Source organism: Schistocerca serialis, chromosome 8, assembly GCF_023864345.2.
Source record: "Schistocerca serialis cubense isolate TAMUIC-IGC-003099 chromosome 8, iqSchSeri2.2, whole genome shotgun sequence".
Taxonomy (NCBI): Eukaryota; Metazoa; Arthropoda; class Insecta; order Orthoptera; family Acrididae; genus Schistocerca; species Schistocerca serialis.
This window is the reverse complement of record NC_064645.1, coordinates 303,778,383-303,793,605: the sequence shown is the minus strand read 5'-3', so window position 1 is coordinate 303,793,605 and position 15,223 is coordinate 303,778,383. Positions and strand designations below refer to the sequence as shown.

Below are 15,223 nucleotides of genomic sequence, written 5' to 3'. Positions count from 1 at the left end.
TACCACCAGTAGAAGGTTCTTACTGATTGGTAATTCATCGTTTTATAGCTTTGTAGCCGTATGTATTTCCTTTAATGTATGTAGCCCTCTAATTAAAGCTTGTATATGACTTGTAGGTCTGAAGATGACCACAGTAGTGGTCGAAATCAGTCACTGGAATAAATAAATTGTCATCAAGACTGTTTTTGATAGTAAATAGGAGATTATGCTGAAAAATAGCCTCTTGTCGTTCAAGCAGAAATGACTCGCACGACAATGAATTATGTTCCGCAGCAATGTTATTAATTAATTACAATGTTAAACCATGCTATACACGCAGGGTGGGGCAAATAAAAGTGGTCCGGAAAACAGAGATTTTTGACCCTGGTCAGCAAACTTGTGAAGGGGGTCGAATCTGGACCGCTGGAACTGTTGCAGTCTCATCCGAAATATTCTGCTGCAGTTCTTGAAGACTATGAGGGCTGTAGCTACGCACCTTAGACTTGAGGGCTCCCCACACAAAGTACTCACACTCTGTCAGATCAGGTGACCTGGGTGGCCAGTTACGTCCGCGACCAGACTGACCTCTGCTAGCGCTTAGGCAGGCGCGACGATTGTGTAAATGCGCTCCAAGGTTCGGCTGTCTGTTTGGGCAATTGCTCCATCCTATTGGAAGTCACTGTAGGTCTTTTCGTCCTCCGTTAATGCTGCCACAAACGGTTTCAATATGTTGGCAATGTGACGAGCCGAAGTCAGCATATAATGAAAGAAGATGGGACCAGTAACGCGGTGTGAAGGCACTGCACACCAAAGTCCAACCTCCTGATCATGCAATGGTGTTTCGTGGAAGTTATGTGGATTCTTCGCTGCGAAGAACCTGTGATTCTGTGAGTTGACGTAACCACCGAGGTAAAACTAGGCTTCATCGGACATAAAGAACAGATCTACGTCCACACCATTCATTATTATCTCAGTGAATAGCCAGTCACAAAACTGGAGGCCCTGGGAAGCATTTGCTGGCTTTAGTGCATGAACAACAGACACTTGGTAGTGATGCATATGCAGGTTCAGGTGGAGTATTCGTCAGCATGATCGACCTGATTTGCCGGTCTCTTGCGACAGGCGTCAGATTGATTTGGTAGGACTCTGAAGCATTTCCTGGTAAACTGCAGCCACATTTTCTGGTGTGCAAGTGCGTTTCGGAATGCCTTTTTCTTTTTTTTTTCTTGTCTGGCTCACACTACTAAACTTCTTAGGAAACAACTGACCACACCGTTTCATGACTTTGTTGTCACGTTACTTTCCACAACTAACACCTGTGAGTACCATCATCCCCTTGCACTGCTCCACTCACACTGACACAGCCCGCACTGCGCTCTGAACTGGTGTGAATCACGTGGTGGGCGTATACGTGGTGTTCGCGTCGTGGGGCGAGCTTATATCCATACATTCACGTCCAATTGTATCCACTCGCGTCCAGGGCGCTTTTATTTGCCCCAACCCTGTATCTGAAATTGTGGCTTGCTTTACAGTTCAGTATCATAGCTTTTAAAAGGAAACACATTATGGTAGAGCTCAAGCAGAAACTCGAAATTTCAGATAAGTTGAACTGAGAGGACAGGCTACTCACGGCCGTATTAGCGTGGGTTTAATGCACAAAAAAACTCACATTGAACATAACGTTGACGCTTATGGAAAATTGGTCACCTTCGGGTGTGTATACGAGTATTTAAATAACAATCATATACTATATACTACTCATACAGGGTGACTGTGTGAAACTGCAAGCATGTGAGGAAGCACTTGGAAATGGTTCATTGCCGTAGTGAGATGATCGTATGAAATAAATGTTTGTGGCCGTAATAGTGCCAAGATGGAGAGTGGAATTGTATTTCAGCGAATTCTTATCGTTAGTGTTCTAGCAAACGTCCGGCAGAACCGAATCCTATCACTTGTTCTGCAAACACCTCTGCTTGTAGAGCATCGAGATCCAAAACTACCGATTATATCGGACACATTATCTGGGGTACCTGGTTCGAATGTCACAACAGTTATTAGTCAAATGTTTGAGCGGAGCGAAAACAAGGCTTCCTATAGATTACAGAACGCGTCTTTGTACGAATTTTCATTGCAAGACGAAGAGTGGGAAGTGTCCGAAAGGTGTGTCAAATTGGACCAGCGAGAGGTCTAATTTTTTATTCCTTGAAAGTAATCTGGATAGGCAATAGAAACTTAGTGATTTGAGGTAAAATTGAAAATGTAAATAAAGTGTCAAAAGTTCATCACTTCAAGGCCTAGTCATACTGAGATAAAAATTTGTATTCATGTGACACATAAACGTCAAAATGATTTCCTTCTAATCAAAAACGAAATTCAGGATATTTCGAGAACGGAGGACGCTAGGAAAGCAAATGAGGTGACAGTAAGATCACGTTTTCTGAACAAAACATGAAAATAAATTAAAAATTGACGGTAAAGTGTTTTGTAAAATGATGTATCTGAAAGTAAGAAATAAAACAGATTAGAGAAACATTTGACCCGCCTTTGAATGATGCTCGAAGTCGAGTACTGCAAATGAGGTACGTTTTAATTGTAGACAAATCATTACACAAAACTAGTAACTTTACGGTATGAAGTCCCATCGACGACTAAGTATTCTAAGAAGAAGCACAAGCTCGATTACCGGGATGATGGGAAAGAAATTCGCCCGAGTCCGTGTTCACCGTAACCGGTTTTGGGATACCATGGGAAATCTAAGTCTATGTTGTCGGAATGAGGTATGAACCCTGCTCCTTCCTAAAGTGGTAGCCACAGCCCCAATTCTCCTGGTACACGACTGCTAATCCGAGTTCGACCAGTTTGGTGCATTTGATTTCTGCGTTGACGGAGAAAGACACAGATAACTGAAGAAGATATCGATCTTGATTGCTGCCTTCGCAAAAATACTTTTTCTTCCTGCCGCAACTCACAAACAACATTACACTGCATATTTTCAGCTGCCTCCTTATCTGGCTGAGTTCATTTACTCCACAGCGTTAACAGATAAAGCAGCCAAGTTGTTATTAATTCGATTCCTGCAATGTAGGTAAAACTATTGCTCAAGCTGACAGCCTACTGTTTACGAGGGTGGTCTAATAAGTCTGAAAAATTTCCAGGAAAGAATGGAACCTTTATGTTGCGCCTTCATGGTTGGTAAGCTTCGTTATTCCAATGATCGTGGAAAGAATTCCAAAATGTACAACGCACAGTTCATTGTTGACAACCGTCTTAATTGGTCATAGTGTCGATTGCTATTTAAAATGGAGAAAACCGTGTGCAGTGCTGTTTTTAACATTTTCATTTGAAGTGTTGGACTGCTGAACAAATCAAAACAGAATTGGACGAAGTTAACGCCCGCTCTGCACCATCATTGAAGACCGTTCACTTTTGGATTAATGAATTTAAACGTGGTGGGAGAAGCACCGAAAACGAAGCGCGCTTCGGTCGTGTAGTGAAGGTCCCCATGAACAAAACCACTGACAAAGTTCATGATATGGTAATGACAGGCTGCCGAATAAAAATTGCTGAGATTGTAGGCCTCTCAGCTGAGCGAGTGCATAATATCCTGCACGGGGAATTGGCTGTGAAGAAGTCGTATGCGAGGTGGGTGCCGCGATTGCTCACAGTCGACCAAAAGCGCATCCAGCATAACACTTCAGACAATGTCTAAGTTAAATCGCAAACCGCAAAATTTTTTACGCCGATTTGTGACTGTTGATGATCCATGATCCATCATTACACACCAGAGTCAAAACAATGGGCAAAGGCTGCTGAAAGTGCACCGAAAGAAGGCAAAGATAATGTTTTCAGCTGGTAGGGTGATGGCCACTGATTTTTGAGATTCTTTACTAGACCTGTCAAGCCATCCTCGTATGTACTAGCAATACATTCTGTTTTGCAAACGACGCGACTTCGATCGAATTTTGTAACACTTTATAGCTTACGAGCTGCTGTAGTGTTGTGACCGTTTGCTTAACTATGAATAAGGAGAAAGGTATTAGTGATTACGAACAAGTATTGCTCGATGACTATTACTAAAGAACTATAGCTTACACAGAAACAAAACTTTTCCATTTATACTGACAAATACTGTCGTTTTAATACCTGTTTACCTATGCGAGTCTGCTTTGAGTATAAATGTTAGATGCGATACGACTACTGTTAAAATAATTCTTTTAGGGTAACTGGTGCAAATTTTGCTTGCGCCATCCTTGTCTGTAGATGCTTTAATACTGAAAAAATATATGTCATGGCATGGCCTTTAACATAGTGACTGAATGGCATATGCAAAAACAGTCTTTCGAGCATACGATATTTTGTCGCACATATACACTACTGGCCATTAAAATTGCTACACCACGAAGATGACGTGCCACAGACGCGAAATTTAACCGACAGGAAGAAAATGCTGTGATATGGAAATGATTAGCTTTTCAGAGCATTCACACAAGGTTGGCGCCGGTGGCGACACCTACAACGTGCTGACATGAGGAAAGTTTCCAACCGATTTCTCATACACAAACAGCAGTTGACCGGCGTTGCCTGGTGAAACGTTGTTGTGATGCCTCGTGTAAGGAGGAGAAATGCGTACCATCACGATTCCGACTTTGATAAAGGTCGGATTGTAGCCTATGGCGATTGCGGTTTATCGTATCGCGTCATTGCTGCTCGCGTTGGCCGAGATCCAAAGACTGTTGGCAGAATATGGAATCGGTGTGTTCAGGAGGGTAATACGAAACGCCGTGCTGGATCCTAAAGGCCTCGTATCACTAGCAGTCGAGATGACAGCATCTTATCCGCATGGCTGTAACGAATCGTGCAACCACGTCTCGATCCCTGAGTGAGCAGATGGGGACGTTTGCAAGACAACAACCATCTGCACGAACGTTTGCAGCAGCATGGACTATCAGCTCGGAGACCATGGCTGCAGTTACCCTTGACGCTGTATCACAGACAGGAGCGCCTGCAATGGTGTACTCAGCGACAACCTGGGTGCACGAATGGGAAAACATCATTTTTTCAGATGAATCCAGGTTCTGTTTACAGCATCCTGATGGTCTGATCCGTGTTTGGTGACATCGCGGTGAACGCACATTGGAAGCGTGTATTCGTCATCGCCATGCTGGCGTATCACCCGGCGTGATGGTATGGGATGCCATTGGTTACACGTCTCGGTCACCTCTTGTTCGCTTTGACGGCGCTTTGAACAGTTGGCGTTACATTTCAGATGTGTTACGGCCCGTGGCTCTTCCCTTCATTTGATCCCTGCGAAACCCTACATTTCAGTAGGATAATGCACGACCGCATGTTGCAGGTCCTGTATGGGCCTTTCTGGATACAGAAAATGTTCGACTGCTGCCCTGGCCAGCACATTCTCGAGATCTCTCACCAATTGAAAACGTCTGGTCAATGGTGGCCGAGCAGCTGGCTCGTCACAATACGCCAGCCACTACTCGTGATGAACTGTGGTATCGTGTTGAAACTGAATGGGCAGCTGTACCTGTACACGCCATCCAAGCTCTGTTTGAGTCAATGTCCAGGCGTATCAAGGCTGTTATTACGGCCAGAGGTGGTTGTTCTGAGTACTGATTTCTCAGGATCTATGCACCCAAACTGCGTGAAAATGTAATCACATGTCAGTTGTAGTATAATATATTTGTCCAATGAATGCCCGTTTAGCATCTGCATTTCTTCGTAGTGTAGCGATTTTAATGGCCAATAGTGTATGATAGACGCTAAGAATGTTTGCCCGATGGAGAACTTGATACGTTAGTTTGGACGACGAGGGTTCATCAGGGAGAAGGGTAACTTACGAACTATCCTAAGGAAGAGTGTTACGATCGCTCATTTTCATAAAGGACCTATCGCAACTTTTGGGAAAGAGATATTTTGTTACCAAAACGCAGGTGTCTATTGGAAAGTTTAATCATTCAGTGACTAAGGGCAAAGGACTGCTAGCTGTAATAAATAGCAGCTTAACTTAAATGCCGATAAATAGAAGTGGCAATGCGCAATGGGTGTGTAACACTTCTTGCCTCTTTAGGGTGCAACGATCAACATCAGTATTTGGTATTCCTGGTTCCCAAGAGGTTAGATGAACGATATCGATTTATTGGAAAAACAAGTACATTTGCAAAGGAGAGAAGACTCTTGTAGGAGATTCATCTACATCTACTCAGCAAGCCACTGTACGGTGCGTGGTGGAGAGTACCCGTACCATTACTAATCATTTCCTTTCTTGTTCCACTCGCAAAGGAGACAAGCATTTGTGCCTGCGCCATCTCTGTACTCTGACGTCAGATCTACCACATCTCACCGCCTATCCTGCTCAGAGAACGGACAGTCCTCCGATCCCTGTGCTCTGATAAGGTGTGGACGTCCAACTTCTTGACGCCTATCGTGGTTTCAACATTCAACCGCTTTCCGTCTATGCTCACGACTGGAGCGCGCCAACAGCTTCAGTGTCTCCGAGATGCTCGCTCCCAGGCACTGACGACAACAATACGGCTTTTGCCAAAGTCGCTGAGATTGTCGGTTTTCCGCATTTGCGCCACTTAATATAGCTAGAATGATTCCCCCTTCGTCTCTTGCCACGTTACGTGCCCTTGGCGCCACCAGGCGGCCTACAACCTCGCAGTAGGCAGTGGTCATAGTGTTTTGGCTCATCAGCGTATATGTGGCATAGCGGATAACGTCCAAAGCCCCATGAAGCTATTCGCGGAAGATTCTGTTGTTCGTAGAAAAGTCGCAAGCTCTATTAAATTGTAGCGAGACGCAAGAAAGTCTGTAGAGGATCAGAGCTTGGTGGATGATTTGGCAGCTGACCCTCACTGTAAGTAAACGCAACGTTTTGCGCATATATAGGCAGAAAAAGCCGTTATTGTTTGATTGCACGATTTCCAAACAATCACTGGAAACAGACGCAACCATTAAATACGAGGGTTGTCCAGAAATGAAGTTCCGATCGGTCGCGAAATGGACACCACAGTGAAAACCCGATGAAGCTTTGCACAGAGTGTTGGGTAGTGTCTCTAGTATGACCGTTGATCGCATCAATATACTCTTTTCAGTTGTGAGCGCACTGTGAGCGAGTAAAGGTGCCTAGAACAACGATGTCTCCCACCAAGTAGGAGGGCCTGCTGAGAGGCTTCGCCTTAAGGAATGCAGCCCACCTTACACAAATGCCACGCACTTCCTTCTTCATGGCAATTCTAAGCCGCACTCTGCAGGGGTAGTGAAGACGCTCCTGCAGCCTTTTCGATGGGATGTGTTCGATCGCCCACAACACTGCCCTAATTTGCTTGTCCTGAGTATAATCTTTGTTCACATGAAACGCTGGACTCGAAGACAACACTTGGGTGCAGTCTACGCGCTATAGACCAGCGTAAAGAATTATCGGAAAGCTCAGGCAGCTGCCTTCTATGACGATGGTGTTGGAAATGTGGTATAACGCTCCGACAAATGTCTAAGTCGGAGCGGGGACTATGTAGAGAAGCACTGGAAAGTGTAGCTAACTCTTACAAATAAAATGTTTCTGATTTTCACTGTGGTTTCCATTTAACGACCGATCGGAACTTACTTTCTGGACAACCATCGTATCTGCGAGCATACATACGGCGCTACTGAAACTGGGACGATCACATAAAAACAATCATAATCAAGGCACAAACCACTCTGAGATACGTTGAAAGAATCCGCATAAATGTAATTCACTCACAGAAGAGGTAGCTTGGAAACTCCTTTTGCGTCCGATGCTTGAGCGTTGCTCGGCAGACTGGGACCTTTAGCAGAGAGGATTGATAGTAGTGCTACAAGAGCGGCGTTGTGTATCAAGATATAGTTTACTGTTAAAATAACGAGAATGTTCGTTCATGTAAAAGTCGTCGAATATATTGCTTTTTCCTACGTACATCTTGCGAAAAGTCTATGAAGGTATAATGAGAGACATTCGCGCCGTACGGAAGCTTACTTACAATCGTTCTTCTCGCGCACCTTTCAAGACTGAAACAAGAAAAGGGGAAAATTGGCAGTTGTGTACAAAGTACCCACCGCCACACGCTATAAGGTGGCTAGCAGAGTATAGACGGAGATGTGAAGGAACTGCAGCTGCATAGATTCAACCCCTACTCCTGATGTAGTGAAACATGAAACCAAAGAACAGAAATGGTGTATGTACCAAAACCCTAGTCCGCTATAGCTGCAGCTGACGATGGACTTCGATGACGTAACAGCATTACCTAATGGGAAGACGGTAACCCGCTGAAAACCAGTTTGTTTCACTTCAGTATCATGTCAGTATCTACATCTTCATCTGTTTTATTTTCTTGTATGAACTAAATTATTCTGCTGTCTTGTCCGTTTTTGCTGTTATTCTGAAATTTTCGCTCCTGGCGCAGTTCACGTTTCCAGTGCCTAAATACACTAATAGCCTGATGTACTCTGCCGAACAAGACTACCAGCGTTCGATGAGAACGTGTGGAAACGCTTTCATGTGGTGACGAAACGTGCCCGGGATTGCAGTCCGAAAAGTGAGATACCTTATCTCCGGACAAATGATTTCCATTTGTCATTTGAACCGCGCGCTTGTTAGGGGAGAAATAAGTTTCAGAAAACGAAATGGTGCTACGTTTGCACGTGAAGAAGGCTTACCTTTAGTCGTTGTTGTCCACATTACTTAAATGAGTACAAATGTAATCACTATAGAGTTCCTATCGGTTTTCTAATAAGCTGACGCGGGAATGGCGAAGAAATTATATTACACGATTGCTCCTAGCTGTTAAATATGTTTCTATGCAATACGTTCCCCTCACACGCATGGCACGATAGAATTGAATTGCGCAACGACGAGAAATAAATAATAGTGTGAATTTGCAACATTATATGTTTTAATCTACAACGTATAAACATTTATAATGTTTTTGCCTTAAGAAACGCGAGAAGATACATTAAACGACAACTTTATCTTTGGCGATCGTTAATTTAGCCTACAGGGAGAGAGAAGTAGCTACAAGTTAATTTTGAGATTTTCTCATATAATACTGAAGATCTTCGAAATCTGTATTAAGCAGGATCTAGTTTCCTGTGTCAGTCGTTAAATAAAATAAACGGTATTAGACAACAGCACAGGAAGTATCGTTTGTTACGATACATGTGATCTTCGTTGGATTCACTGAATGAACATGTGGTCGTTTCTCTCCCTTTATATACTTCTGCCTTCAAGTATTCCTTGTTTCATTGGCGTTCACCTCTTCAACCTTGTTTACAGGTGTCCTATCGAATTTAGATCAGATGAGTGTAAGTGGTAATTTATGTTGTTTTATATCAACCATTAATTGTCAATTTCAGCCTTTTTCGGGTCAATGTCATACTGGGTCATGTAAATCGTTGGCATGCGCAAGTTTACACGACACTGATGTAGCAGATTTGTTTAATCATAAAATCATCAATAAAGTAAATATTCCAGGTGTGACGTCACACACCTATCCAGTTCATTGCCGACCGCCTTAATGATCCACTGTGACAAGGTGTACCACACTTCATTGTTTTTATTAGCCATTCTCCATACCAGCCTTCCCGAAACCTTCGTTTGGTTTCATCAGATTATTTTGTGTTGTCGGAAAATGCTGCCTTGTTGCTGCAGTATTTGCGCACTATTTCTCTTCGTCACATAGCGTCTTTTATGGGTAATTAGTCCCTCGTACGTCGGTACAGCACTTTGTGAATACCAGAGGGATAGCTGATGTTTCGCAGACCAAAGTCAGGTAAAGAGCGTTCACCTTAGGATTTTCCTCAGCATCTAGAAAAAATGAACATCTTTTTCTCTCGTGTGACTCCTGGCGTTCCTCTTTCAATTCCTCATGGGTTCTCCATAATTTAGACATGACATTTAATTGTGCTGAGCTGTATAATGCGTCTTGCTCATAGAGCCTCCAATTTTCCTTAAAAATAAATGCTGATGTGGCAAACTGATAATTCTTTAGATGACGCTATTGAGGTTTTTTTTTACTTCTCGCCACCTTTGCCCATTATCATCGTTCTAAAGCAGCAGATGTATAATTTGATTATTGAGGAAACAGGCTTTTCCGAAGTACTTACACAATGAAGAGCCAAAGAAATTGGTAAACCTGCATAATAATATGTAGGACCCCGCGAGTACGCAGAAGTGCCGCAACACGACGTTGAATAGACTTGACTAAAGTTTGAGATAGTGCTGGAGGGAACTGACGCCATGAATTCTGCAGGGCTGTCTATAAATCCGTAAGAGTATAAGGGGGTGGAGATTTCTGAACAGCACGTTGCAAGGCATTCCATATATGCTCAATAATGTTCATGTCTGAGAAGTTTGTTGGGCAGCGGAAGTGTTTAAACTCAGAAGTGTGTTCCTGGAGCCACTCTGTAGCAATTCTTGTGTGTGGTGTCGCATTGTCCTGCTGGAATTGCCCAAGTCCGTTGCAATGCACAGTGGACATGAATGGATGCAAGTGATAAGACAGAATGCTTAAGTTCGTGTCACCTGTCAGAAGACGTATCAAGGGACACATATCACTGCAACTACACATGCCCCTCACCATTACAGAGCCTCCACCAGCTTGAACAGTTCCCTGCTGACACGCAGGGTCCATGGATTCACGAGGTTATCTCCATACCCGTACACGTCCATCCGCTCGATACAATTTGAAACGAGACTTGTCCGACCAGGCAACATGTTTCCAGTCATCAACAGTCCACTGTCAGTATTGATGGACCCAGGCGAGGCGTAAAGCTTTGTGTCGTGCAGTCATCAACGGTACACGAGTTGGCCTTCGGCTCCGAAAACCCATACCGATGATGTTTTGTTGAATGGTTCGCACGCTGACACTTGTTGATGGTCCAGCATTGAAATCTTCAACAATTTGCAGAAGGGTTGCATTTCTGTCACGGTGAAAGATTCTCTCCGGTCGTCGTTGGTACTGTTCTTGCAGGATCTTTTTCCGGCCGCAGCGATGTCGGAAATTGATGCTTTACTGGATACCTGATATTCACGGTACACTCGTGAAATGGTCGGAACAATCCCCACTTCATCGCTTCCTCGGCGGTGGCATGTCCCATCGCTCGTGCGCTGACTATAGCACCTCGTTCAAACTCACTCAGATCTTGATAACCTGCCATTGTAGTAGCAGTAACCGATCTAACAACTGCGCCAGACGCTTGTTGTCTCACATAGCCGTTGCCGACCACAGCACCATATTCTGCCTGTTCAAATATCCGTATTTGAAAACGCATGTCTACACCAGTTTCTTTGGCGCTTCTGTGTATAAGGATGAAAGTGGTGGCTCATTTTCCGCTTGTCGGACCAATTAATAACCAAAATGTTTCTCATTCTTTTAAATAAGTAGAGCATTTCTCAAAAGTCATTTGGCAAAGAAGAAGAGCTGTTATATAATTCAAATGGGAAGTAATGAAACAGGCACTCACAACGTACAAAGATGTGCGTGGGTGTCATTTATACGTTCTGTATGTGTCGGATTAGAAATTACTCTACTGAATTTTGTTAAAATTGGTCTGTCTGCAACTGTACCTTGGCCGGTGTGCAGCGATATGTGTTATATAAACAAGCTTTCGCCTTGAACCAGGTTGTTCGCTGCTGTGCCGCGCGTTTAGGAGGCTGGGCAAGTCTGCTTCTGTAGCGGATCATTTTTTTTTATTTCGTTGAGAAACTCGTTTGGCAAGTATCTACCTCTGTCAACAACTTTTTTTCTTGTTTTAAGCTCTCCTACCTGACTACTCTGACTAGCGACCTGGATTTGACTATCGGCACCTGTACCACGTCTCTTCTGTATTGGGCGTTGTCATTAACTTCTTCCACTACAAGGTACCCGCAAACTGTTGGATCATGCGTATTTTACTTGTAGATTATGCAATAATTTTGTGTTATCAAGAAACAACGACTGTATTTGCTAACACCCGTAAAAGGAAATACACTACTGGCCATTAAAATTGCTACACCACGAAGATGACGTGCTACAGACGCGAAATTTAACCGACAGGAAGAAGATGCTGTGATATGCAAATGATTAGCTTGTCAGAGCATTCACACAAGGTTGGCGCCGGTGGCAACACATACAACGTGCTGACACGAGGAAAGTTTCCAACCGATTTCTCATACACAAACAGCAGTTGACCGGCGTTGCCTGCTGAAACGTTGTTGTGATGCCTCGTGTAAGGAGGAGAAATGCGTACCATCACGTTTCCGACTTTGATAAAGGTCGGATTGTAGCCTCACGCGATTGCGGTTTATCGTATCGCGACATTGCTGCTCGCGTTGGTCGAGATCCAATGACTGTTAGCAGAATATGGAATCGGTGGGTTCAGGAGGGTAATACGGAACGCCGTGCTGGATCCCAACGGCCTCGTATCACTAGCAGTCGAGATGACAGACATCTTATCCGCATGGCGAGATGACAGGCATCTTATCCGCATGGCTGTTCAAATGGTTCAAATGGCTTTGAGCACTATGGGACTTAACATCTCAGGTCATCAGTCCCCTAGAACTTAGAACTACTTAAACCTAATTAACCTAAGGACATCACACACATCCATCGCATGGCTGTAACGGGTCGTGCAGCCACGTCTCGATCCCTGAGACAACAGATGAGGACGTTTGCTAGACAACAACCATCTGCACGAACAGTTCGATGACGTTTGCAGCAGCATGGACTATCAGCTCGGAGACCATGGCTGCGGTTACCTTTGACGCTGCATCACAGACAGGAGCGCCTGCGATGGTGTATTCAACGACGAACCTGGGTGCACGAATGGCAGAAAGTCATTTTCGGGAGGATCCAGGTTTTGTTTACAGCATCATGATGGTCGCATCCGTGTTTGGCGACATCGCGCTGTTCGCTCATTGGAAGCGTGTATTCGTCATCGCCATGCTGACGTGTCACCCGGAGTGATGGTATGGTGTGCCATTGGTTACACGTCTCTGTCACCTCTTATTCGCATTGACGGCGTTTTGAACAGTGGACGTTACATTTCAGATGTGTTACGACCCGTGGCTCTACTCTTCATTCAATCCCTGCGAAACCCTACATTTCAACAGGATAATGCACGACCGCATGTTGCAGGCCCTGTACGGGCCTTTCTGGATAGAAAATGTTCGACTGCCGCCCTGGCCAGCACATTCTCCAGATCTCTCACCAATTGAAAACGTCTGGTCAATGGTGGCCGGGCAACTGGCTCGTCACAATACGCCAGTCACTACTCTTGATGAACTGTGGTATCGTGTTGAAGCTGCATGGGCACGCCATCCAAGCTCTATTTGACACAATGTCCAGGCGTATCAAGGCCGTTATTACGCTTAGAGGTGGTTGTTCTGGGTACTGACTTCTCAGGATCTATGCACCCAAATTGCGTGAAAATGTAATCACATGTCAGTTCTAGTATAATATATTTGTCCAATGAATAGCCGTTTATCATCTGCATTTCTTCTTGATGTAGCAATTTTAATGGCCAGTAATGTACTTTTAAGTTGAAATTTTCTGTCAGTGACAAGTACACTGAAGCGCTGAAGAAACTGATATAGGCGTGCGTATTCAAATAGAGACATGTAAACAAGCAGAAAAGGGCTCTGCGGCGACAACGTCTATATAAGACAAGTGTCTGGCGCAGTTGTTACATCGGCTACTGCTATTACAATGACAGGTTATCAAGATTTAAGTGAGTTTGAGCGTGGTGTTATAGTCGGCGCACGAGCGATGGGACACAGCATCTCCGACGAGTTAGCGATGAAGTGGGGATTATCCCGTACGACCATTTAACGAGTGTACCGTGAATATCAGGAATCCGGTAAAACATCAAATCTCCGGCATCGCTGCGGCCGGAAAAAGATCCTGCAAGAACAGAATCAACGCCGACCGAAGAGAATCGTTCACCGTGTCAGAAGTGCAACCCTTATTCAAATTGTTGAAGATTTCAATGCTGGGACATCAACAAGTGTCAGAGTGCGAACCATTCAACGAAACATCATCGATATGTACCCTTGATGACTGCGCGACTCAAAGCTTTACGCCTCCCATGGGCTCATTAACTCTGACAGTGGACTGTTGCCTTGTCGGACGAGTCTCATTTCAAATTGTATTGAGCAGATGGACGTGTACGGGTATGGAGACAAACTCATGAATCCATGGACCCTGCATGTCAGCAGGGGACTGTTCAAACTGGTAGAGGCTTTGTAATGGTGTGGGGCGCGTGAAGTTTGAGTGATGTTGGACACCCGATAGTTTAGATACGACTCTGTCAGGTGGCACGTGCGTAAGCATCCTGTCTGATCAGCTGCATCCATTCATGTCCATTGCACATTCCGACGAACGTGAGCAATCTCAGGAGGACAATGCGACACCCCACACATCCAGAATTTCTACAGAGTGGTTCCAGGAACACTCTTCTGAGTTTAAACATTTGCTCTGGCCACCAAACTCCCCAGACATGAACATTATTCAGCGTATTAGGGATGCCTTGCAACGTGCTGCTCAGAAGAGATCTCCACTCCCTCACACTTTATTGACAACCCTGCAGGATTCACGGTGTCAATTCCCTCCAACACTACTTCAGACATTAGTCGAGTCCATGTCACGTCGTTCTGGGCACTTCTGCGTGCTCGCAGGGGCCCTACATTATAAGGCAGGTGTACCAATTTCTTTGGCTCTTCAATTGAAGTGCGTAGTAAAAAAGAAAATTTCTTTCTTTTTTATAATAAAAAATATGTAGTGAAAAGTATTTATCTACCAGAGGCATTAATTTTCTAATAGCCTTATATACGTTTCGAATTTAGATATGTCCGATAAAAGGGCTTAGCCCATTTTTAAGGAATTATACTGCTGAAAATATAAGTGGAGGCTTGTGAGCTTAGATTCAAAGGGAGCAGGGAATGAAAGAATATGTCTGAAGAAACCAAAAAATACCGTACGAATGCGAGTAGGAATTGTGCTCTGAACATTCCGTACAAATTTAATTATCCATGTAGACAGTACCTGTATAGGTCTTAATGAATGACTTTACGAGTGTCAACATATGTGACACAAATGGCCCTATCTTTTGATTATTTGGCCCGGAAGCTTAAATTTTTTATACTGCCGAGGCATCGTAGATCTTAGAGTTTGACATAATTTCAACTTCTCTACCCATTCCTGAGAAAAAAGGGAACTTAACAGACGATTAGACACAC

At 44.1% G+C, this 15,223-nt stretch overlaps 1 protein-coding gene across 1 annotated transcript in view; it reads left to right on the top strand.

Annotated features, from left to right (window-relative positions):
* Positions 1 to 15,223, top strand: part of LOC126416092 (xanthine dehydrogenase) — a 251,217-nt gene that overhangs the window by 6,045 nt on the left and 229,949 nt on the right. The gene's annotated exons all lie outside the window — the stretch shown is intronic.